General features: G+C 37.0%; 2 pseudogenes; both read right to left on the bottom strand.

Moving 5' to 3' along the window:
• Positions 1-919: 919 nt before the first annotated feature.
• LOC135277964 (probable C-mannosyltransferase DPY19L4) lies at positions 920-24642 on the bottom strand (annotated as a pseudogene).
• On the bottom strand, positions 16956-17789 carry LOC135277963 (small ribosomal subunit protein eS1-like; annotated as a pseudogene).
• Positions 24643-26466: the final 1824 nt, after the last annotated feature.

Here is a 26466-nt window from a genome sequence, read left to right as displayed (position 1 = left end):
CTATCTTAATATAGTTAAAAAATTAGGTAAAAAAAAAAAAAAGAAAAAAAATCAGGTATAAGAGTGAAATGAGAACCACTGAAACTAATCAGATATATGATATCATCACCAAACAATTCTTAAGCTCCAAAAGAGCAAAGCATCTGAGAGTCTAAGAATGCATGTACTTTTACAACATACGTATAACAGAAAATAGACAATGGAAAAATGCTCCCTTCTAATGTAATGTACTTTTACAACATAACAGAAAATAAAGACAATGGGGAAATGCTCCCTTCTAATGTAGTAATTTAGAGTACCGAAAATGCAAGTTTTGCAGCACTCGAATAAGTGAGAATTATAAAAATCTGTTCACTGAACATGAGTAAAAGGAAAAACTAAACAAGTGTCCCACCTTATTAAAATGACACATCTATAGGGTACATCTATCCTGAATCTCATTATAAGGACAAATTAACTTTTTAAAAGTTTATCTTAATAAATGATTAAAAATATGAAAATACTTAAAGGAACATAGCATTTAGACTGTGAAACTGTGTTGTAAATTTTATTATAATTATTTTTTTCTTGATGTTGAAGATTGCATTACAGTTTCATAAATAACATTGCTTGTGTTTTATATCTGTATGCAGAAGCATGTTTAATAGCAACTGCATGTATCTCCAGAAATTGTTGCTCATTTCAGAACACATATTTTTATTCTGATAAGGATTTAATGTTTTACTTAGTACTTCAGTAGAAAACATGTGAACAGATTGTATACCCCATATCAGTATTTTCTTAAAAAAAACCCTGAACAACATTCTTTTAAATGTCCATTTAAAAAAATATATTATAGGTAACAGTTATTGTTTTATCATGATTAAACTGATATCAAATTAATAGGCATAAGTGAGAAAACTAATCACTATCATTTAAAAATGCAATAACATCATGCATTACGTATTACTAAGAAAGTGCTCACTTATATAAGCAGCAGATCATGAGAACAGTATCATGAAAATTCTAGAAATATCTTTATGTATATCCTTGAAAATCACTTGCCTTTATATCATTTCTAGTTTAATTTAAATGCCACATATCTTCAGCTAACATTTAAATTAGTTTTATTGTAAAACTTCAGTTGTCATACATCATAAAACACCTTCAGAAACTTGCTTGAAGGTAGGAATAATTTCTTCCTCCTACTAAATAATTATATCACATTAAGTATTTATTAAATGTTATGTTTGAGAAATCTATTCTGACCTTGAACATATTCAAATTCAAGATCAATATTATAATATAATGAAGATTTTATGGGGAAACTGTTGCAATCACTAAAAGTGTTAAAGAGCACATAACAGTAAGGAAGACAGATGCCTGTCTGGAATATTGCAGAGTGGTAGATACCACATTTAATCAAAGGACAGTAATGCTTGATCTTCTATTTCCCACAGAACTCTGGATCCAATTAACAGCAGAATGGAAAGAAGCAGCAATATTTCAAATGTCCATACTCTGATCTGCAAAAGACACTGACTAGGTAGAAGAAAACTGCATTTTACTTCAGGTAGTCTTTGAAATGAAGGCTCTGTTATTTTTCAAGACTGGAAGGATATCACAGTGTTGATTTTATATACAAAGTAGGATCTATTCCAGTATACTCTAGTAAAATAATTCACATATGGAGAATAGTTAATTTTGACCTCATGACAAAATCGCCCATATTTTGAGTAGGTTAGCTTGTCACCTTCTTCACAAACCATCTATTAAAAGATATCAAACATATTAAAAAGCTTATTAAACTTATAGCAGAAATGCAATCAATGTACAAATGACTGTATTTATATGAAACAACACATTACTGATAAACACTGTCTATACAACATCTCACTGTTAGCAAATAGAAGCCTCTTCATAAGTGAGTCACCATGCCCACTATACTCCTGAACTTCCCATTGACATTGAGAAATCAGTATAAAATGTTTTTTAAAAGATTTCTTTTAAAAGATTTAATCCTAAAATTTAGAACACAATGTTTCCATAATCCACTATCATTGCTGTGAAGAACCTTATCATGAAACCTACCGAGGCTGAGAAATGGACATATTATATTCCCAAATATATTCAAACTCCTGTCTTGTGTAGAATTGACTCACAATTATTGAGTAAGCAAGGAAACTTCTGTGACTTATTGCAGACCTTTACACTTTTACCAAATGACGTTCACTAAGATAGCTTAGTTAGCTTGAAGGAGTTTTTATAAAAAAAAAAAATTAGGTAATATTTTAATGCCTATGAAAGATGCCAGATTGCCAACTTTAAAAGGATAGATTAGCTTACGTCCGTGCCAGGCATGACGTGAAAAGAGAAGTAAGCTGATCCTCAAAACAGAGCAGAAAGGTGGGTAGCCAGAGCAGAACAGAAAGGCTCCAGACAGCAGATAGTAATATAGTAGCAATTACTGAAACTGTATCAAGGCTTCATACAATTCCATTTTGTCAACAATAAACCAAAGATCACAGCCACTAAGTACCAACAGTGAAATTCAAAATGCATGAAGCACAAAACAGAGTAAGTTTATATTACAAGATTAAGGGGTCATCAAGAAAAGAAAGGTGGAAATCACAAAAACTAATTTCTTACCTCCAAACTGATCTTGGATAAGATAAACAGCTATGATTATTTAGGAAAAGACAGAAAAAATCTTGGCTGCAACCTGAATAGTATATACATTACCACTTACAATGACTTTTCCTATGATCCCTCACCCCCAGCTTTCTCAGGAGTCAAGAATTCATTCCAGCCAACACTAAGTCTCAGATATACAAACTGCCTTCACTGGAAGGCCATGGCAGGGGGAGAGGGTACACACACACACACACACACACACACACACACACACGTCACTCTTCGGTCTACTTGTGGAAAAGACAGCTTGGTAAAATAGCTGAAATCAATGCAGAAATTAAGATACAGCTAAGTCCTAACAACTAACATGGCTTTTAAGACCCATGTTTTTCTGTGGATAATAGGGTCTGTGTTAATTTAGTATGCAGTTTTTCTAGATAGACATGAATCAAATTACAAAAAAATTCCAAAATATAACAAGATAACCAGTTGCTCTTTAGATTATTATAATAAAATAAAATCATCATCAAATCAAATTATGCCATCTTTTATGAGAGTTGGAACCTGCATAAGTACAAGCAATGAATAAGGAATTCAGGTATTGATATTATTATTATTATATTATTTTTTTTTTTTTGCAAAAATGCCCAGCTTTTCTTTTGTATGTTGAAAAAATACTTCAAACTACTTTTAATAAGCTCTCCCCATTACATAAGTCAGCGATATTCTTAGTTAAGTTCCAAAAATAAAGTTTAAAGATTACAAGTTTAAATAAAGTCATTTTCCTAAAAAAAAAAAATTTTCCAAATGGTTACTTACGTGGCCATTTGCAATGTCTAATAAATCGTTAACCCTACAGCCTCTCATGGTTCCCACCTCATTGCAGATAGCATCCTCTACAATTAGGTAATTAGCTTTGTAAGATGTCAGTATTTTATAAATATCCTCAGCAGATCGCTTTGAATAGATTTGGTAGTTCTGAAAGAATATAATTAAAATAAATTTTAAAGGACATTTAAAACTTCTGTAAATTGAAACTATACCTCAAGCATATACTATGTTCTCAGTACTGAGTATTATGAAAAATAAAGATATTTTATAAATATTCACATATATATTTATCAAAACTCATGTCTTGATTATTTGGTGCTTTTTACTATAATTCTGCTGAACTTCTTAGATAATAAGCTCTGGATCTTATTAGATAATAAGGCTTTTCAGTTTTTCTGAAATGTTAATATTGGATCAACTCTTGTTATCCTTCAAAAAATAATAAAATCTCAAATATTAGGCCCAAGTATCATATACAATTTGGCCTGAAAATACTAAGATTTGAAATCTAGAATGAGTAAGATTCCAATCTATTTGCAGAACACCCAGTAGCTGCCTCCTACCTGTCACCGTTGCTGCCTATCTAGTACCTTCAGTTCCCATGTCCACTGACATGCTAGGAATACCCACCCTCAACATTCTGTGGCACACAGAAGGCTGATACACCAAGAGGAAGTATCTCCCTCATTTCATCATTTCACTACACGAGCTAAGTTTCAGTGGGAATGGTTCTATCCTATCCAGCCTATATCTATTGATAGTTACTTACTATTTTATTTATTTTTAAGTGTTAAGAAATTAAAATATACTGTTGGGGCATTAAAAAAAAACACTTCTATGCAATTGCAATAACATTATTGATAGCCTAGAGCACAGTTTCTCAACCTTGGCACCATTCACATTTTAGGTCACATAATTCTTTGCGTTGGGACAGGAGGGAGGCTGTTCTCTGCAATGTAGATCAGCAACCCTGGTCTCTACCCACAAGATGCCCATAGAACCCCTCCTGACCTGTTATGACATTGCGACAACCAAAAATGTCTCCAGACATTGCCAAATGTCCCCTGGCAGGATAATTGTCCCAGGTTAAATCACTGGCCCAGGGGATTATACAAAGATTAGCCACATATTATGAATTAGAGACTCCACCTAATTTAAATAATATGGTTGGCCAGGTGCAGTGGCTCACACCTGTAATCCTAGCCCTTTGGGAGGCCCAGGCAGGCAGATCACTTGAGGTCAGGAGTTCGAGACCAGCCTGGCCAACATGGCAAAACCCCATCTCTACTAAAAATACAAAAATTAGCCAGGTGTGGTGGCACGTACTGGTAGTCTCAGCTACTTGGGAGTCTGAGGAAGGAGAGTCGCTTAAACCTGAGAGATGGAGGTTGCAGTGAGCCAGAGATCATGCCACTGCACTCCAGCCTTTATGAAATTCTGGAAAATTGAAAAACAGAATATTGGGAACTCAGGTTCAGTCGATCACTGCTTTCCGACATGAAGTTACCATTTAAATCCATACCATATCAGAGTGAGACTCCATTGAAAGAAAAGAAAAAAGAAAAGAAAGAAAGAGGGGGGGAGACAGAGAGAAAAAGAAAAAAATATAAGAAAGAGAGAGAGAGAGAAAGAGGGAAGGAAGGGAGGGAGGGAGGCAGGAAAGGAAGGAGCCAGGCGTGGTGGCTCACACCTGTAATACTAGCACTTTGGGAGGCCGAGGTGGTTGGATTGCCTGAGCTTAGGAGTTCGAGACCAGCCTTGGTCATATGGTGAAACTCCATCTCTACTAAAATAAAAAAAAATTAGCCAGGCATGGCAGTGTGTACCTATAGTCCAGGCTACTTGGGAGGCTGAGGTGGGAGAATTGTTTGAACCTGGGAGGCTGAGGTTGCGGTAAGCCGAGATTGCACCACTGCACTCTAGCCTGGGTGACAGAGTGAGATTGTCTCCAAAAAATAACAATAATAATAAAAAATAATAAATGATACAGTCTCATTTATGAAATTCAGTTTAGATTTTAGTTTAACAATAAATGTATTCACACCTGCTATGTACTATATACCACAGAGAAAAACTGTGGTTACTATTCTCATAGACAAGTTACATAAAACTCTAAAGTGTTTAAAATTTAATTAGAACCTAACTAGAATTCTGACCTAATTACAACTAATTCTGAAATTCCATATTAGAAAAAGACCAATCAAAAGAAAACAAAGTCAGAGTTTGCTGTTTTATAACCACACAAAATAAAATTCAGGCATATGCTCTCTATACTCTGCCTAAGCAACTCTATCTTTTGGAAGCACAGCAAATACTGTATCAGAGATGGCTGCTGTCTCTCAAGGAAATCATTCTCAGGCAGATCTCCCCATCTTTGATCTCTCCCCTGCCTGCTTCAATCTGTTCTTTCTGCCATGACCATAATTAACTCTCCAAAGCAGTTCTAACCATTCCACTGCCAGGCTTACTAAAAGTCATTGTCTCTTAACTGCCTCAAGGATAAGTCTAAATTTTTCAGCATGACATTCCAGGTCTGTCAGAATTTGGCCTCATTGTATTTTCTAGTTTCAAGGCTACAAATTCCTTGGTTCATATTACTTTTTCAGCCTGGAATAATATATATTTCTTTTCCAAACAAGTTTCTAATCATCCTTCAAAGCCCAGATCAAGGGACTGCCTTTTAGGATAACTTCTTAGATTTTTATAGGTAGAATTGTTTGATTGTTCCTGCCTTTTCACTCTTCTTGTATCTTGTGTGTGTCCATGGGTATGTGTGTGCATGCAACTACAACTTAATAGTACCGAATAATAACATAATAGCTAACTTTAAAATTTTACTATGTTTCAGGCATTGTACATAATCTCATCTAATTCTCATAAGTAGAAGGTGAGAACTATGTTTCTCACCTGATTTCCAGATTTAGTAACTTGCTCAGGGTCACAAAGCTAACACACAGCAGAGCTAGCATTTGGGTTCAGGTACTCTAATTCCTGAGTCTGCTTTCTTAATTTCTATATTGCTGTATTTCTTCCTTAACTTAGAATATGCTTAAAAACTTACGGAATTCTCTAAAATGGAAAAACAGAATATTGGGAACTCAGGTACGGTTGATCATTGCTTTCAGGTATGAAGTCACCATTTAAATCCATACAAACATTCAAAATAATATATTATCTAAACCGTAATTAGATATCATTCTAATGTTACACTGAGTCAACAGTCCATTTATTAAAAAATAAATGTTTTAAAAGCCATATTAGAACTTCAGCTGAGAAAAACTGTACAGTACCAAGACATTAATTGGCAGTCTTCTTTCAAAAATTTAATTGAGAACAATATTTTTACAAGAATGTTAGCTGGCTGTGGTGGCGCACGCCTGTAATCCCAGTTACTCAGGGGACAGAGGCAGGAGAATTGCTTGAACCTAGGTAGTGGAGGTTATAGTGAGCCGAGATTGTGCCACTGTACTCCAGCCTGGGTGAATTAAAAGAATGTTAGCCGGCCGTGGTGGTGCACGCTTGTAATCCTAGCTACTCAGGAGGCTGAGGTAGGAGAATCACTTGAACCCAGGAAGCAGAGGTTGCAGTGAGCTGACACTGCACCACTGTACTCCACCTGGGTGAAGTATTACACATTGGTCCCTTGATACTTTGTGGAAAATTAAGTATTTTTCCTAGAAATATATCAATACTGTTCATAAAACAAAGAACTTAATATTTCAATCTTGGGTCTCCTCTTAGTTGGATGTATTAATTATACAGGTTTTTTAAAATGGAAGTTAATGAACTCTTCTAAAATTGTTTGGACTTTCCTAGCTACATAGAAGCATATGTATACTGCAGACTATGCTAAAATACAAAGTGCTGGAAAACAGATCCAAATGTAGAATTCAAAATGTCTTACATTTTCATTTCTCTTGAGAAGATCATCATCATTGTAAAGAGGCAAACTTGTCACCATCCATCCAGTGCACAATTTAATCGCACCCATTAACTGTGGACTCCCTGCAAACACAGCTGCAACCGGAGCTTGCCTTCTGCAAAGAATCATAAAGATTTACACACTGAAAAGGTAAGTATACTATTTAGATCATTGATCTTTATCAACTCTGAAATACCAGACAACTTACAATGTTTATACATTTAAGTTTCAATGCCAGTTTTCATTTCATTTATGGATTCATTAAAAAAAATTGGGCACTTATGTACCAGGCACTTGTGCTGAAAATACAGAAACTTTTCTAAAAAGAGGGAGCAGGGGGAAGACAATAAGCAGTAAACATATATATTGGGTGATAATAATATGATTAAAAATACTGAAGAGTAAGGGGATAGAAACAAGAATATATTATTTTAGATAAGGTGTCTCGTTCAATGGTGATACTGTGAATTCTCAACTCCATCTTTTGCAAATATTAACTACCTACAACCCATCTCCTTCCAAATCCATCTCTCCTCCTGCTCCTTCTCTGTCTTTAGCCATGTGTCTGTCTTCAGACACATGTAGGACTTCTCTACTCTGAATCATTATTCAAAGTCCCAGACAGATGCTATTTGCAAGGTAGGAAACCTACAAGCAGGTCCCAAAGGGCTGATCTAATACATTCACTTATTTATTCACTGTCTGCATTTAACATTATGCGCCCACCTCTACGTGCTAGAGATAGTGCCAGGCTATTGAAATAAAGAAACGGCATATGGCCACTCTCCTCAATAGTAAGGAAACAGATATAAAACACAGTAATTGTATGACGGTAACGTACATGTTCAGTATGTAATTGTTTGGGCCTTTGCTGTCTTTGAAAATATGTGGCAAATCATACAGAGATGTAACTTCCTCTTTTGTTAATGACAACACAAGGCAGTGTTCCACAATAGCAAAAAGAATTCACAAAAAGTATTAATGGGCAATAGTTAACGGTGATTTTTTTTTTTTTTTTTTTTTTTGAGATGGAGTTTCGCTCTTGTTACCCAGGCTAGAGTGCAAAGGCATGATCTCGGCTCACCACAACCTCCGCCTCCGGGGTTCAAGCAATTCTCCTGCCTCAGCCTCCCGAGTAGCTGGGACTACAGGCGTGCACCACCATGCCCAGCTAATTTTTGTATTTTTTAGTAGAGACGGGGTTTCACCATGTTGACCAGGATGGTCTCGATCTCTTGACCTCATGATCCACCCGCCTCGGCCTCCCAAAGTGCTGGGATTATAGGCGTGAGCCGCCACGCCCGGCCAAGGGTGATCTAAAGAAAACTATTTTTATAAAATAGAAGGTATGTTATAGTAACAAGACATTATACTAAACCTATTCTTATTTCTATAAACCTATTTTAAATTTCTAGAAACACTTTTTGTCTTTTCTCCCATATTTTTCTGGTCTTTTTTGAGAGTATTTCAACATTTTTTCATGTTTTCTTATCTTCTTTTATGTCTTTAATAAATTTCAATGTAGTTATTTCATAGTATCCATCCATGGAACAGACTGGTTACAAAAACAGCCACAATGATTCCTTTCCCTATGGTCATGTTCTTGGAAGGAACTGGTCTTAATCATGTGACTTGCTTTGGCCAATAGGACAACAGTAAGCACCAGATAAGCAGTGACTTAAAACATGCTTGATACTGAGATTTGCCCTCTCTTGCTGCTCTTGGGAAGTCTACGAATACCACCTTGTGAATAAGCCCAAGCTAACCTGCTAGATGATAAGACACAGAGGCCCAAGTCAATTTGATCCCCCAGCTGACACTTAGCCAACCTTAGACTTGTGACAGAGGCCATGCCAGACTATCCAGTCCCAGTGGAACTGGCTCAGACCCAAATATTCCTCCCCAGCACCCCAACTCTGCTAATTCTCAAGATGGTGTGGAATAACAAATGCTTATTGTTTGTAAGCCACTAAGTTTTGTGGCACTCTGTTATATAGCAAATCCTAAATGACACAAATTTTATTATGAGAAATAGCTAGAGGTCTATTTCTGCTATTTATCACAAGATGTATTGAACTGCTTATGTGTTTTAAAATTTCAGAGCTTACCTGCATGAAACTTTACTTATGGAATCCTGTATAACATGGGTTGAGGTTGTGTCAGCCATTCCAGACCAACCCCAAACTACTTTTAAGGCTAATTTCTTAATTTGAGGTTTCTTAGACAAATATAATTTCAAATTATATTAGACAAGTATAATTTCAAACTATAAACTCACATAAATTCAGATCCATTGCTATAAATTGAGAAGGGAGATTTTTTTTGACCAAGAGATGAATGTAAGAGAGACATGCTTTCTTATCTTCTTTCTCTTACCACTGGGTATTTTACTATTCCACCCTTTCACTAATGTGGTATTTTTCTATTCTATCCTTTCACTGCCAGTGTAGCTTTTTGAGGGTCCCTCAGTTACATATGTGTGTGTTGGGGGAGTTCTCAATTCCAATTCCCTGCTTCCATAAGCCTAAGATCACATCTCCTGTCCTGTGTGGGCATTAAAATCTAAAACCCCTGGTTATCAAGACTAGTAATCCATTGCTAATTCACCTCTAACACAGGGCAAAATAAGCATCCTCTTGACTACCTAAATAAAACGATACCTGTTCTTTTTTATCCCGTATTTCTAAGTGTTTGACAATGGGAATTTCAAATCTCATATTGACCAATTCTGTATTTTCAAGCCCGTGGAGATGAGCAGAAAATTAGAATCACAAAGTCCAACCAAAACCTAAATATCCCCAAAACTCTTGAGTTTTATGAGAAAAATTTGGTATTATTATTAAAGTATTCTATTCATTTATTATTTCCCCTGAATTCAGTAGATAGCATGCAGTGATTAACAGCTTAACAATAGTCTTGGGAACTTCAATCCTTACTTTATCCAGGTCATAAGTTCCACTGTGTCTGGGTCATAGAATTCCTGTAGTTCCATTAATTCTGTCGTTAATCTTGGAAAAAACTAAAATGCAAAAAAAAAAAAAAAATCCCCAAAAGGTGTATGTCAGTAATTAGAAAGTTTAAAACTGTTCCACAGTATTTCAAAAGACTAACAGACTAACTTAAGGCAAATGATATTACAACACTGTTCACATGGAAAAAATGTCATGATGGATCTCTTTGCTTTCCTTCAATAGCCTGCTTATTTTTCTCAATCCAAATCATCTATTTTATGGTTAATTCACGGTTTTGACTCAATAAATAATTTTATCCTTATCAAACAATGATAAATTGGTCATCAGTTATATCTTTCAGGCACACACATACTAAATACATACATACATACATACATACATACATACATTTTCAGGTCCAATAATTTGCAGAATTTATATCATTTTACAGATGATAAAGTTTTAGTTACTAAAACTTTAGTTATTAAAACTTTACCAATACCAAAATATTAATTCCTATTTACTCAGCAATTTCCTTTGCCAATTATAGACTGAATTAACACTAGCATTAGACTACAGAAAATTGCATCAGGTGGCATTCTAGAAATGTTTTAGCTCTTCTACAATGTTCCTAATGACAAAAAAATTAAGTATGACTAAGAATATTACATTTTATTTTGTTAGGATAGTACCTCAACATGTTTTCTACCCACACATATAGATTTATCACTACCTTTGTAGATAATATACATTTTATTAATATAAAAGTCTAACTTTCTTTTACCTCTTTCCATAAGCTGAGACCTATTATAGTGGGCACAACCATGCTCAGAATAAGAGCCTAAAATATTAAAGCAAAAAGGATTACAGATAAATACATGTCAGAATACACACTGACTCTATGACCAATCATATATCTCTATAGTTATACAAATTTCAAAGAAACTGAAGTGAACATAGAACCTAGTTCACAGAATGAGATGGGTGAAAAATAAAGAGTTCTAAAGATATTAAGTTGTAAGTAAAGTGAGACATAAGCATTACTATAAAAATTTAAGGCAGAACATTAAAAAGGTAATGCTCATAATATTTCAACTAGCAAGTCAATATTTGAAAAATTTGCCAGAAATTTATGTTATACAGATCTTACAAAGGATAGCACATTACCATATGAAAAGCTAACAACAAAAAAGACAATGAATTAACACAAGAAAAATAGCTAATATATATCAGTACACTAGTCTTTTAAAATAAGAATTCATAAATTCTCCTAGAAATAAGATTGGCAAAACATATGTCTATTATTAAAGATAATGTATCATCTTCCTGCTAAAATAAAACCTGTTCTTCCTATTGTCCCATGTCTTTTAGTGACCCTATGATCCACAGTCATACCAACCAGAAACCTAGGAAACATCCAAGGTATCTCCCTCTTCCTCATTTGCCCATACTTAATCAATCAGTGAGACTTACTGATATTCTAACTACTTTTTTCATTCCAATCTGGCATAGTATTAATTGAATGGGCTTTGCAGTCAGAAAAACCTGGGTGTGGCTGTGTGTGGTCGTTCAAACCCATAATCCCAGAATTTAAAGGGCCAAGGTGGGAGGATTGCTTGAGTCCAGTTTGAGACCAGATTGGGCAATATAGTGAGACCCTGTCTCTAAAAAAAATAATTAAAACACAATTAAATTAGGCATGGTGGCGTGTGCCTGAAGTCCCAACTACTTGGGAGGATGTGGCAGGAGGATTGCTTAAGGGCAGTTGTTTAAGTTTGCAGTGAACCATGACTATGCCACTGCACTCCAGCCTGGGAGAAACAGTGAGACTCTGTCTCAAAAAAAAAAGAGAAAAGAAAATCCTGGGCATGAATCCTGGTTTCCATACTTATAAGCTCGATAATCTCAAGCAAGTTATTTAACCAATTAAAGCCTTGCTTTCTTTTATAAAACAGAGAAAATCTAGGATTGAATAGCACGTGAAATGCTTCAAACAGTACCTGACATAGTGAGCATTCAATAAATTGAAGCTTCAATTACTTATCCACTCTGGCATCCTCTGTGACTGAAGTCTTTCTCGTAGGACTATCCTTCACAGAATTGTAAGAGTAAAATATGAAAGTCTGACTCTCTCACTTTCCATGAGGCATACACGTCCCAATGCCTTCCCCTTGCCGACAGCATGAGAGGCAGCTCTGCAGCATGACAATCAGGGCCTCCATGGCCTCACCTTCCTTCACTTCTCCAGTCTCATTTCTTGACCACCGCTACCTACCTCACACTTTATGCACCAAGAAAAACGAAATATATTGTGCTTTTTTCCCCCAGTCCCTTTGATTACATCATATTCTTTGCCTACCTCTGTGGCTATTCCTGCTACCACGAATATCCTTTCTTTCACCTTTATTTGCCTAATAACGAAATATCTTTTCAATCTCAGATTGGAAAGCATTATCTGAATCCCCCCAACAACAAGAACAAAAAGAATTAAGTAGCCCTTCTCTATGTTCTAATAGCACCCTATGAAAACTTCTTTTTGTTTTTTAGGAGACAGGACAGGAACAGAAGGAAGAGCAGGCAAGCTGGAGAAAGTGGAAGGGGAGGGAGCAGCAGAGAGAGGGCCAAATTCTTATTCTCTGTTTTTACACCCAGAGATTATAATCCACTTGATGAAATTAACTATGCTATTATCTTTGTATTCCAAACACCTAGCAGGCAGAATGTTCCATTCACATAGAAAATATACCATAGCTCTAAATCAAACCAAGAAAGATATTTTAAAAATTAATTTTCCTTTTTCCTCCTCCCCATTCTCTCTCTTTCTTTCTCTTCCTTTTTCCTCCTCCCCATTCTCAAAAAAAAAAAAAAAATTAATTCTTGATGATCTCCCACATTACTGATTCACTTATATTTTTACCTTTTTTTGTTAAGTTGTATGCATTGAAATGTATTACTTTGATCATCATAATTTTTTATTTTTTTTGAGACAGAGTCTTGCTCTGTTGCCCAGGCTGGATTGTAGTGGTATGATTTCAGCTCACTGCAACCTCCGACTCTTGGGTTCAAGTGATTCTTTTTTTTTTTTTTTGAGACAGAGTTTCGCTCGTTACCCAGGCTGGAGTGCAATGGCACGATCTTGGCTCACCGCAACCTCCGCCTCCTGGGTTCAGGCAATTCTCCTGCCTCAGCCTCCTGAGTAGCTGGGACTACAGGCACGCGCCACCATGTCCAGCTAATTTTTTGTATTAGTAGAGACGGGGTTTCACCATGTTGACCAGGATGGTCTCGATCTCTTGACCTCGTGATCCACCCACCTCAGCCTCCCAAAGTGCTGGGATTACAGGCTTGATTCAAGTGATTCTTGATTCTCAGCCTCTTGCGTAGCTGGGACTACAGGCATGCACCACTACACCCAGCTATTTTTTTAATATATATATTTTAAGTAGAGACAGGGTTTTACCATGTTGGCCAGGCTGGTCTCAAACTCCTGGCCTCCAGTGATCCACCCACTTCTGCCTCCCAAAGTACTGGGATTACAGGCATGAGCCACTGTGCCCCGCCCAGAAATTACTTTTAAAAATGTTTCGCACGGGATCAGTTTTTCCTCCTGTAAGTCATAATGTAATTTATTCATGTTATTTTAATAGTTTTCATTTATTAGCATTTGATTTTATATAATTAGAAGAGAAACAAATACTTAACACAAAATAATAACTCACCAACAATATTGGGTGTACAGTTCTTAATTGAAGCCACTTGAAAAGTGTCATCCAAAGTTCAGGAGAACATACACCAAATGCTGCTAACATGCACACATAAGGAATCCAGATGTACTTCAAGCTAGAAAACACAAAAGGAGTCATATATGAGACATCCTGTGAATATCATTATTATCTAATTTTTCTTCTCTGAGCTCTTTCCTACCACCCACAAAAATACCAAAATGTTAAGGAACAGTAAAAAAGCTTAGCCTCTGATTTTCAGCAACAGATTGTTAGCCAGTTTTTTAAAAATCAAGGAGACTTGGGAACAAATGAGGATAAAATAAAAGCATTAATACTGATGAGGATGCAGCAAAATTGTATTCTTGGAGAGAGTATAAGCTGTTAGAGCATTTCAGAAGGCAATTTGGTGGACTGGGAGTGCCTGTAATCCTAACACTTTGGGAGGCTGAGGCAGGTAGATCGCTTGAAGCCAGGCGTTTAGGACCAGCTGGGCAATACAGTGAAACCAAAACTACAAAAATTAGCCAGGCATAGTGACACATGTCTGTGGTCCCAGCTACTTGGGAGGCTGAGGCAGGAGGATCACCTAAGCCTGGGAGGCAGAAGTTGCAGTGAGCCGAGATCACACCACTGTACTCCAGGGCCTGGGCGACAGAGCAAGACTCTCTCTTAAAAAAACCCAAAAAACTCTAAGATAGGCAATGCCATTTCTAGTAATGTAGCCTACAAATATATTAGCATAAGAGTATAAAGGTATATATACAAGCTTTTCTTTTTCTTGAAGCAGAGTCTTGCTGTCGCCCAGGCTAGAATACAGCAGCGTGATCTTGGCTCACTGTAATCTCAACTCCCAGGTTCAAGCGATTCTCCTGCCTCAGCCTCCCAAATAGCTAGGATTACAGGCATGTGCCATCATACCAGCTAATATCTGTATTTTTAGTAGAGATGGGGTTTCACCACGTTGGCCAGGCTGGTCGCAAACTCCTGACATTAAGTGATCCACCCACCGCAGCCTCCCGAAGTGCTGGGATTACAGGTATGGGCCACCATGCCTGGCCACACACAAGGGTTTTAACTACAGCATTTTGTTTTAATAGCAAGAAAATTAAAAAAAAAAATTGTGTTCTTCAATAGGTATTGATTACATGATTATTGAAAAACAAAAAAGCAAAATGCAAAACTTCATCTGCAGTGTTATCCTAATTTTTGCTTTTTATTTTTTTAAATGTAGATATATGGCACGAGGAAGAATAACACCTGAGGCTGGGTGCAGTGGCTCACGCCTGTAATCTCAGCACTTTGGGAGGCTAAGACGGGCAGATCACTTGAGGTCAGGAGTTTGAGACTAGCCTGGCCAATAAGGTGAAACCTTGTCTCCACTAAAAATACAAAAATTTGGCTGGTGTGGTGGCTCTCGCCTGTAAACCCAGCACTTTGGGAGGCCGAGGTGGGCAGATCACCTGAGGTCAGGAGTTTGAGACCAGACTGGCCAACATGGCAAAACCCCATCTCTACTAAAAATACAAAAAAATTAGCCAGTTGTGGTGGTGCATGCCAGTAATCCCAGTCACTCAGGAGAGGCTGAGGCAGGGGAATCGCTTGAACTCAGGAGGTAGAGGTTGCAGTGAGCTGAGAACATGACACTGCACTTCAGCCTGGGCAACAGAATGAGACTCCATCGCAAACAAATAATAAAACAAAAAACAAAATATGGAAAGATACTGCTAACAGTAGTGATCTCTGAGGAGTAGAAAGGTAGAATGGAGCAATTTTTATTTTTTACTTCTATTTTTCTATTATTAGGGATTGTTATACTCTGCATATAGTACTTTTAAGATTTTTTAAAAATAAAAATTTAAAAATTGAGCTTTTAAATCAAAAAGATTAGAAATCCAGGTGTACAGAAAAAATTAACTTGTATTAGAAGAAAATACATTACTTTATGTTGTAGGTTATAAAGAAAACAAAAGGAGCCCATCTTTGTAGGAGATGCTAACTGCTAAAAATGGAAAAGGAAGAGTTTAGAAAAATTAATAGGTATCAGTGCTTAGTACAGATTATCAAGTAAAAATAACATTTCAAGGGACAACTTTTGTAATGAATACTAAGGAGAACAACCAGACTCTTTCATGATATATTCCCTGGTGTCAAACTTAGAAGAGACTGGAAGAATCTGGGGCCAGAGTATAAATGTAAGCCACTGTGGTTTTATAAAACAGCAAACGGGGCCGGGCGCGGTGGCTCACGCCTGTAATCCTAGCACTTTGGGAGGCCGAGGCGGGTGGATCATGAGGTCAAGAGATCAAGACTATCCTGATCAACATGGTGAAACCTCGTCTCTACTGAAAATATAAAAAATTAGCTGGGCATGGTGGCGCGTGCCTATAATCCCAGCTACTCAGGAGGCTGAGGCAGGAGAATTGCCTGAACCCAGGAAGCAGAGGTTGTGGTGAGCCGAGAACATGCCATTGCACTCCAGCCTGGGTAACAAGAGCGAAACTCTGTCTCAAAACAAAAAACAAAAAAAGCAGCAAAGGACCCAAGTTTGCCTGGGTGGGAGCCTTGGGCCATGTGGTATCAGTTCAACCTCTGAAGGGCTGAAGACTAAGGTCGGCCACACAGGTGGTCAATCATGTATATATGACTGAGCCCCAATACAAACCCTAAACACAAAGCATGGGTGAGCTTCCCTGATTGACAGTACTCCGCGTGTACTGTCACACGTCGTTCCTGAGAGAAAATCAGGAATCTGCACGATTCCACTGGGAGAGAACAAATGGTAGTTCTGCGCTTTGGTATCTCCTGGACCTTGTCCTATGGGTCTCTTTCCTCTGCTAATTTTAATATGTATCCTTTCACTGTAACAAACTGTAACTTGACTATAATAACTTTTCTTTTTTTTTTTTTTTCCCCACAAATAAGACTTTTTATTTGCCACTATTCTAAGTCTGAACTTTAAACACATTCTTGGACTGGTGGTTCATATCCATCAGCTCATTCAACTTTAGCACCTGTCTCGTCCCCAGTGGCTTCTCCAGAACTACTGCCTTCACCATGAAGTTCCATGAGTTTTCCCAATTCAAACTTGGGCTTCTTCAGCATTTTTACTTTTCTAACGAAGACATCATGGAGAGGATAAATAGATTGGCAAACTTTTCTGTGTCTTTTCCAATGCTGTCTGGAATCAATTTATTGACCACTTCTTTCAAGTCATGTCTGCACCTCTCAGGTCATGATTTCCACCGTCTTCTTCCAGATTTGGCGGACCTGTTGGTGCTGAGCATAAGAGGTCTTCCCTATCTGATTGTTGCGTTTTTTAGTAAAACCAACACAGAACAGATGAAGTAAGTAACCACTGGTAGTCGTGACATCAACATGAGCTTCAATCATTGTCTGCCATTTTTTGACCATGGAACACAGTTTGTCACGGGTAAGATCCATGCCATGGAAGTTAGTCAGGCAGTTTTTGCCCTGAACATCTTGCGTAATCAGCTTGAATTTCCTAAATGCAACTTCATCATTCTGCAAATCAGAAAGACTAACTTGAAACACTCAACCCTTGAGGTCATCAGATGCAATTTTGGTTCCTTGGGTCCTGGTGACTAGCGTCTTTCCAATATTTCTTATATTGAACATAGCGAGTGCTTTCACATCATACCAATCTTTCTTAGAAAATGGATCAACTACTTTCTTCTTTGCTCCCTTTTTGCTGGCTTTTGTAAGGGACTTGTTCTTGCCAACCGCCATGGTGCTGCTCAGAGAGCCAAAAGGAGACTATAATAACTTTTCTAAGTTCTGTGAGTCCTTGTTAGTTATTGAGACTGAAGGTGGTTTGGGGGACTCCTAAATTTGCAGCTGGTGACAGAAGTAAGGATGGTCTCAGGAATTTCTGAAAACTGCATTTACCCATCTAGACTGTGTGCTTCTAGGAAGGGGGATCCTATCATATATATTTTTATATCTCCCACTATTACTAAAAGAGTATGAAAAAACTAGGCTGGGTGTGGTGGCTCCTGCCTGTAATCCCAGCACTTTGGGAGGTTGAGGCAGGTGGATCACCGTCAGGAGTTTGAGACCAGCCTGGCCAATATGGTAAAACCCCATCTCTATTAAAAAATACAAAAATTAGCCGGGCATGGTAGCATGTGCCTGTAGTCCCAGCTACTTGAGAGGTTGAGGCAGGAGAATCGTTGGAATGTGGGAGGCAGAGGTTGCAGTGACACAAGATCACACTAATGTACTCCAGCCTGGTGACAGAGTGAGCCTGCATCTCAAAAAGAAAAAAACCAAAAAATTGTATGAAAAAAACTAAAACCTTCTACTGAGCGGATGCATTTTAATAAAGTTTATTAACAAGAGGGCATGATTTTCTATAGAAGGAGGAACAAAGGAAGTTTAAAAACTCAAGACTTAAAGATAAATAGTGCAAGATATGTTTCAAGGATTAAAACTCCCTAAACAATTATTACACAACTTATCATTTGCCATTGAAAGACAATAAAAGAAATGAGGTAAGTAAAGGATAAAAGGGAAAACTCCAACGTCCTCAACAAAGCCTACCGTGTGCTCACTGTGCTTCAGCCATACTGAGCTCCTCTTCCTTCCACCAACAATGCGCCATGATCCTTCCTGCCCAGGCCTGGGCATAAGCTATTTCCTCTACCTGCAATCCTCTTGCCTCTTTTATCACCTCGTCCACTCCTACTTACCCTTCAGGTCTCAGGTACTTTTTCCTTAGAAAACCTTTCTGACCTCTTTAAGTCAAATTCTGTTTTCTATGTTCTCACAGAACCATGTACCTCTCCTTCACTTACCAAAGTTGTAATTTTAATTTTGTATGATTAACATCTGTCACCTCCATTAGGCCATAAGTTAAATAAGGTTAGAGACTGTGTGTTCTACTATTGCTTACCAAGGTACCTTCAGCACCTAGCATAATACCTAGAACTTGGAATAAATTCAATAGTTTTTTTTTTAAGACAGGGTTTCACCATGTTGGTCAGGCTGGTCCTGAACTCCCGACCTCAGGTGATCTGCCTGCCTTGGCCTCCAAATTGCTTAGATTACAGGCATAAGCCACCTCGCCCAGCTAATAGCTTTTTTAACAAATGAATGAAGAAGTAAATGTCAGTTCATTGTACTACAAACACCTTCTAAACTCCAGATAAATTAAGAAAGTTTATAAGTATATAGGTTTTGAGTTTTTATAAAGTTTTATAAATATATTCTTGGATTTATCTACTTATTACCATTAAAAAGGACAATCTTTGTTTTCTTTTGGCTTTTTTTTTTTTTTTTTTTTTGAGACAGGATCTTGCTCTGTTGCTCAGGCTAGAGTATAGAGGCACAATTTCAGCTCATTGCAACCCTGACCTCCCAGGTTCAAGAGATGCTGCCACCTCAGCCTCCCCAGTAGCTGGGACCACAGGCGCATGCCACCACACCCAGCTAATTTTTGTATTTTTAGAAGAGATGAAATCTCACCATGTTGGTCACGCTGGTCTCAAACTCCTGACCTCAGGCGATCCGCCTGCCTTAGCCTCCCAAAGTGCTGGGATTACAGGCGTAAGCTACCTCGCTTGGCCGACAATCTTTGTAAAAACAAAGGGATCAAATAAAGTACACTTACCCTTCTATAACCATTGCAAGAGAACCCAATAAAATAGTGTGAATTACATGATAAATTATTTCTGGTCTTTCTCCAATTCATCCATCTTCAAGAGTAACAGTTTCCTTCAGGGACTTACCACTACAAAAAGAAAATCTATTTTTTAATACTTTGAAAATATATTTTTGAAAAACCAAAGATACATTGTTTATCATCTTTGAAGGACATACCTAAAATTTTATATTTCATCATAACAAAAAATATAGGTGATCCTTAAAATTTGAAAGTATGTTCTGGTAGTTAAATACCTATCATATATCTCTTAAGTTGTTGCAAATGGCTTCTAGAACCTGAAGACAACAAACTCTATAAAGACTAAACATGAATTTTCAGAATAAAAAAAAAGGGCTAGGCGCAGTGACTCATGCCTGTAATCCCAGCACTTTGGGAGGACAAGGTGGGTGTTTCACTTGAGGTCAGGAGTTAAAGACCAGCCTGACCAACATGATGAAACCCCATCTGTACTAAAAATACAAAAATTAGCTGGGTGTGGTGGTGCATGCCTATAGTCCCAGCTACTCAGGAGGCTGAGGCAGGAGAATCGCTTGAACCAGGGAAGCAGAGATTGCAGTGAGCCGAGATCGTGCCACTGCACTGTAGCCTAGCAACAGAGTAAGACTCTAACTCAAAAAAAAAAAAAAATAGATTTGTAGTTTCTTCTTCCAAGATCAATTATGACTCAACTAGCAATTGCTAATATAGTTAAATCATAATTTGAGTAACTAAATTCTCAAAATGAAAAAATTATACACAACCTCTTTTCAAACATGATAAAAACATCAAAGGCTAGTCAAACTTTGTAGATTTTTCTTTCTTTTCTTTCTTTTTTTTTTTTTTAAGAGATGGGGGTCTCACTATGTTGCCCAGGCTGGTCTTGAACTCCTGGCCTCAAGCAATCCTCCTGCGTCAGCCTCTCAAATTTTTGGAATTATAGGCATGAGCCACTGCACCTGGCCTCAAACTTTATAATTTGAAATTACTTATACTGCTAACTTCATTTAAGTTAAATAGAAGAAATTATTCTTATATTAAGTAAAAATCTGTATAAATTAGTGAATCAGTCTGTAAAAGTTTAACTGACTATTTAAATATCAGTTATATATTAAGTCTCTAACTATATTAAATCTGGACATTACCTATTTAGATGTATAAAAACCAAGTTTAAATTTTTCTGGTTAACATATCTTTTTTTTTGAGATGGAGTCTTGCTCTGTTGCCCAGGCTGGAGTGCAGTGGTGCCACGATCACAGCCCACTGCAACTTCTGCATCCCGGGTTCAAGCAATTCTCCTGCCTCAGTCTCCTGAGTAGCTGGGATTATAGGCGCATGCCACCATGCCCAGTTAATTTTTTTATTTTTAGTAGAGACAGGGTTTTGCCATGTTGGCCAGGCTGGTCTCGAACTCCTGACTTGTGATCTGCCCACCTTGGCCTCCCAAAGTGCTGGGATTACAGGCATGAGCCACTGCACCTGGTCAACACATCTTATAATGATACTTTCTATGTCAAAAAAAAAAGAATGGAATTAGAAGCTCTAAAACAAATATAAAAAATTGGAAAAATATTAAAAATAAGTATTTTATACGTTTCCATAATGTATGTTAGGAATATGATTCTCATAGTTACTTACTTAATCCTCCTAAAAATAACTTGCAACATAGAAAGTAAACAAATAATCAACACTAGAATATAGAAAGGTAATAAAGAAGACTGTGTCAATCGTAGAAAAAAATCTTGAGATGGTGCCTGCAGGAATTCTTGACAGAGGAGCCAATTCATTGTAAAATTCCTATAGAAGACAAAAAGCACAATATTAAACTCACAGACGTTTTAAAGTACTGAACACAGAAGTATTTTTTTAATATCAGTAAAAACTAAGAAAAAACACATTTCCTACACTCATTTACTTATAACAGCAAGGTACTATCCTTTATAAAAGAAGCTAATAGCTGGGCGAGGTGGCTCATGCCTGTAATCGCAGCACTTTGGGAGGCCGAGGGGATCAGATCACGAGGTCAAGAGATCAAGACCATCCTGGCCAACATGGTGAAACCCTGTCTCCACTAAAAATATAAAAATTAGCTGGACATGGTGGCACGTGCCTGTAGTCCCAGCTACTCGAGAGGCTGAGGCAGGAGAATTGCTTGAACCCAGGAGGCAGATGTTGCAGTAAGCCAAGATTGCACCGCTGTACTCCAGCCTAGTAACAGAGTGAGACTCTGTCTCAAAAAAAAAAGAAAAGATAATAGTATTGTATTAGTAAACGAAGCATGTGCTCTCACCAAAACTGCTCTAATAAAACTGCTGCTTTTTATTACCAAGTAATGTAACCATCTCTAAAGCCCAATATAGTTTTTAGGGAATTTTCATTTCTATCTTTATCTAGAAGACAACAAACAATTCAGCCGGCTAACCTCTACAAATGCATTGTCGAATATGGTAACTATTAGAGACATGCAGTTATTAAACAGTTAAAATGTGGCCAATTCAAATTGAAACATACTTTACAATCTACTCCAGATTTCAAAGAAAAAGCAAAATAAGAATTTGAAAAACAAAATATCTCCTTAATAGTTTTTACACTGCTTACAAGTTAAAATATTTTTATATATTAGAGAAAATATATTAAAATTAATTTCACTGGTTTCTTTGTATTTTTTTAAATATGGCTACTAGAAAATTACAATTACATAAGTGGTTCACATTATATTATTATTGGATAGACCTACTCTGTATTGGCAAATGTAACTCAACTAGGATCCATTTAAAAAAGAGATATCTACTTATTAAGATAAATCACAAAATTTGAAATGTAAACCTTTTGAGCAGTAATGAATCAGGATAAATATTTTTCCCACCCTAAGTATGATCAACAAGACTCCTGGTTGTATATATGTTTATCTACATCCTCATTTCTCATCCATCTCCAAGCTCCAATCCTGACTCCCTAGCAGTGGGGAAGGATGTTAGACATGGAGTGATGTTCAGAAATGCTCACTGATGGACTGAGAATGTCTACTTCAAATCACTGCGTTTACAACAAAATGTTAAAGTTTAACAATGTGGCAAACACATTCTAAGTGTTTTTTGTTTTTTTTTAAAGACAGAGTCTCGCTGTCGCCCAGGCTTGGGTGCAGTGGCACAATCTTGGCTAACTACAGCCTCCACCTCCCACTCCCAGGCTCAGGTGGTCCTTCCACCTCAGCACCTGAATGGCTGAGACCACAGGTGTGGATCACCACACCCAGCTAAATTTTTTTGTTTGTTTGTTTTTGTAGAGATGGGGTTTTGCCACAACCCAGGCTGGCTTCAAACTCCTGGACTCAAATGGTCATGATCCACCCACCTCAGCCTCCCAAAGTTCTGGGATTACAGATATGAGTCACCACGCCTGGCCATTGAGTATTTTTTATCTTTATCGTCTAAGTGGTATAGATTTAGGTAAACTTACTTAATCCAAAACTTACTTAGTCATATTTAGTCCAAATTTTACTTCAAGGAATTTCAGCATGTGCCCATTTTCTTTGTGTGGGACAAACATCTAGAAGAGAAAAACACCAGTTAACGAAGAAATATTAGCTATGCTTACTGCACATGCTTCTCCCAAAACTAGAGACAGAAAACATAGCAAGACTACAAAACAAAAATATGAATAAATAATATATGGTATGACTATGAAGCAAGGAGATTCACTGACATAAATCAATCACATAACCTTATACTGAAGCATAAACTACAACTATAAAATAGGGGTAGTAAAAACATTTCTTTTCTTGTTTTTTCTTTTCTTTTTTTTTTTGAGATGGAGTTTCACTCTTGTTGCCCAGGGTGGAGTGCAATGGCAATATATCCGCTCACTGCAACCTCCACCTCCCAGGTTCAAGCGATTCTCCTGCCTCAGCCTCCCAAGTAGCTGAGATTACAGGCATGCACCACTATGCCCAGCTAATTTTTTTGTATTTTTAGTAGAGATGGGTTTCACCATGTTGGTCAGGCTGGTCTTGAACGCCTGACCTCAGGTGATCAAGAACGTTTCAACCTTATCCCACTAGGCTCAAGTAACTCACCCACTCTTCTAAACATTTTTCATTTGTCTCACTTTATTCCATATATTGCTTAAGGTTAACCAGGTAATGATGAAATTTTTAACTTAATGAAAAATATGCATTCCCTTTTTCTCTTTGACTATATACAGAAAAGAATCAGAATCCTACTTTCTCACCCAATATGCTAGTTACAATTGTTAACTCAAAATTATACTGTTCAAACTCTATTACTGTGCTATCTCATTATTCTCATTAAAAGTTAGTCCAATATATTTTATTATTCATTTTGTTTTACTATAGGAATCTCAGAGAGTTACTTACCTTCATTATAATATTCAATGTTATTGTCAGAGTACACACCAAGTAAAAATTAATCACTTTTATTATTTTAGCTACAAAACTTCCTTTCTTCACATTCAGCTGTGGAGAAAAAATCATATGAACAAAAAAGTGAGGTGTTAAAAAATTAACAATTTAAAAAGTAATCATAAGAATGGCTGAGCACAGTGGCTCAAGCCTGTAATCTCAGCACTTTAGGAGGCTGAGACAGGCAGATCACCTGAGGTCAGGAGTTCGAGACTAGCCTGGCCAACATGGTGAAACCCCGTCTCCACTAAATACAAAAACTAGGTAGGCGTGGTGACACATGCTTGTAATCCCAGCTACTTGGGAGGCTGAGGCAGGAGACTCACTTGAACCCAGGAGGCAAAGGTTGCAGAGATCTTGCCACTGCACTCCAGCCTGGGCAACAGAGCGAGACTCCATCTCAAAAAAAAAAAAAAAATCAAAATAAGAACGATAAAAAGACAATTCTAATTACCTGAAGGCACTTAGCAAGCATTAAGGCTGCTACTAAACTTAATAAAGGACATACCAACAAAGCCGGATTTTCAAACTGCAGTAAATATCCCAGAAAGAGAGAAAATATGTAGATTTTATAAACTTCATAAACCTGTTGTGATAAAAATAAATGTTATATTTTATCATACATGTTTTCATTTAGCTTTAACTATAATTATACAGTAAATGCTCTACTATAATTTAGGAAAGTATTGTGCAAATGTTCAATTGATATTTTTAATGTTGGCTGGGCATGATGACTCATGTCTGTAATCCCAGCACTTTGGGAGGCCAAGGTGGGTGGATCACTTGAAGTCAGGAGTTCCCGACCAGCCTGGCCAACATGGTGAAACCCCGTCTCCACTAAAAAAAAAAAAAATTAGCCGGGCATGGTGGTGGGTGCCTTTAATCCCAGCTATTCAGGAAGCTGAGGCATGAGAATCACTTGAACTCACTTGGTAGGTGGAGGTTGCAGTGAGATAGGATTGCACCACTGCACTCCAGCCTGGGTGACAGAGCAAGATTCTGTCTCAGGAAAAAAAAAAAAAAAAAAAAAAAAATATATATATATATATATATATATATATATTTATACATACATACATATATACATACACACACATATGTATACATATACACACAGATATAAATATGCATATATTTTAATGTTATAGTGTATAATGAATTTATCACTTTTCTTAAAACTTTCTGGAAACAAAATAAAGAGCTTTAAAAGCATCAGTGTCTAAATCAGACTTGAAGAAACTTCTTAATTCTTGCTCCAAGACCAGGAGCATGTATACATATATACATGCATGCATGTATATATGTATATCAGCACCACATAATATTCAGTGAATGGTAACTATTATTATGAATAGAATTACATAAATTATTTGTTAACAATGTAAATAAACTGAACAAACATAAAATGCCAATTTTTAAAAATCTGCACATAATTTTATTATATTTTATTATTCAATTTGTGAATAAACATTTGCAATATACTCATTTCAAACTTGTGAACATACCATGATGTTATCCTAATTTGTACTAATGTAAAAATGTGGCACCGTATTTTTATAAAATTCCCAGGAGTGACAGATTCATTTTTTTCAACTTTTATTTTAAGTTCAAGGTAAATGTACAGGTTTGTTATATAGGTAAATATGTGACATGGGGGTTTGTTGTGCAGATTATTTCCTCACCCAGGTTAAGCCTAGTCCCCATTAGTTATTTTTCTTGATCCGCTCCCTCTCAACCTCCACCCTCCGATAGGCTCCAGTGTGTCTTGTTCCCCTCTGTGCATCGATGTGTTCTCATCATTTAGCTCCCACTTATAAGTGAGAACATGCAGTATTTGGTTCTCTGTTCCTCTGTTAGTTTGCTAAAGATAATGACCTCCAGGGCCATCCATGTTTCTGCAAAGGACATGATCTTGCTCTTTTTTGTGGCTGCATGGTATTCCATGGTATATATGTACCACATTTTCTTTATCCAGTCTATCACTGATGGGCATTTAGGTTGATTCCATGTCTTTGCTATTGTGAATAATGCTGCAATAAACATACACATACATGTGTCTTTATAATAGAATGATTTATATTCCTTAGAGTATACACCCAATAATGGGCTTGCTGAGTCAAATGGAAGCTACCATGCCATCTTCCACAATGGTTGAACTAGTTTACAAACCCACCAAGAGTGTTTATAAGTGTTCCTTTTTCTCTACAACCTCGCCAGCATCAGCTTTTTTTGGGAGGTGGGTTTTTTTTTACTTTTTAATAATAGCCATTTTGACTGGTGTGAAATGGTATCTCATTGTGGTTTTGCTTTGCCTTTCTCTAATAATCAGTGATATTGGGCTTTTT

This window comes from Aotus nancymaae, unplaced genomic scaffold, assembly GCF_030222135.1.
Source record: "Aotus nancymaae isolate 86718 unplaced genomic scaffold, 86718_ANA_hifiasm-v0.15.2.pri h1tg000036l, whole genome shotgun sequence".
Lineage (NCBI taxonomy): Eukaryota > Metazoa > Chordata > Mammalia > Primates > Aotidae > Aotus > Aotus nancymaae.
The sequence above is the reverse complement of the archived record's forward strand: the minus strand, read 5'-3'. Positions and strand labels throughout refer to the sequence as shown.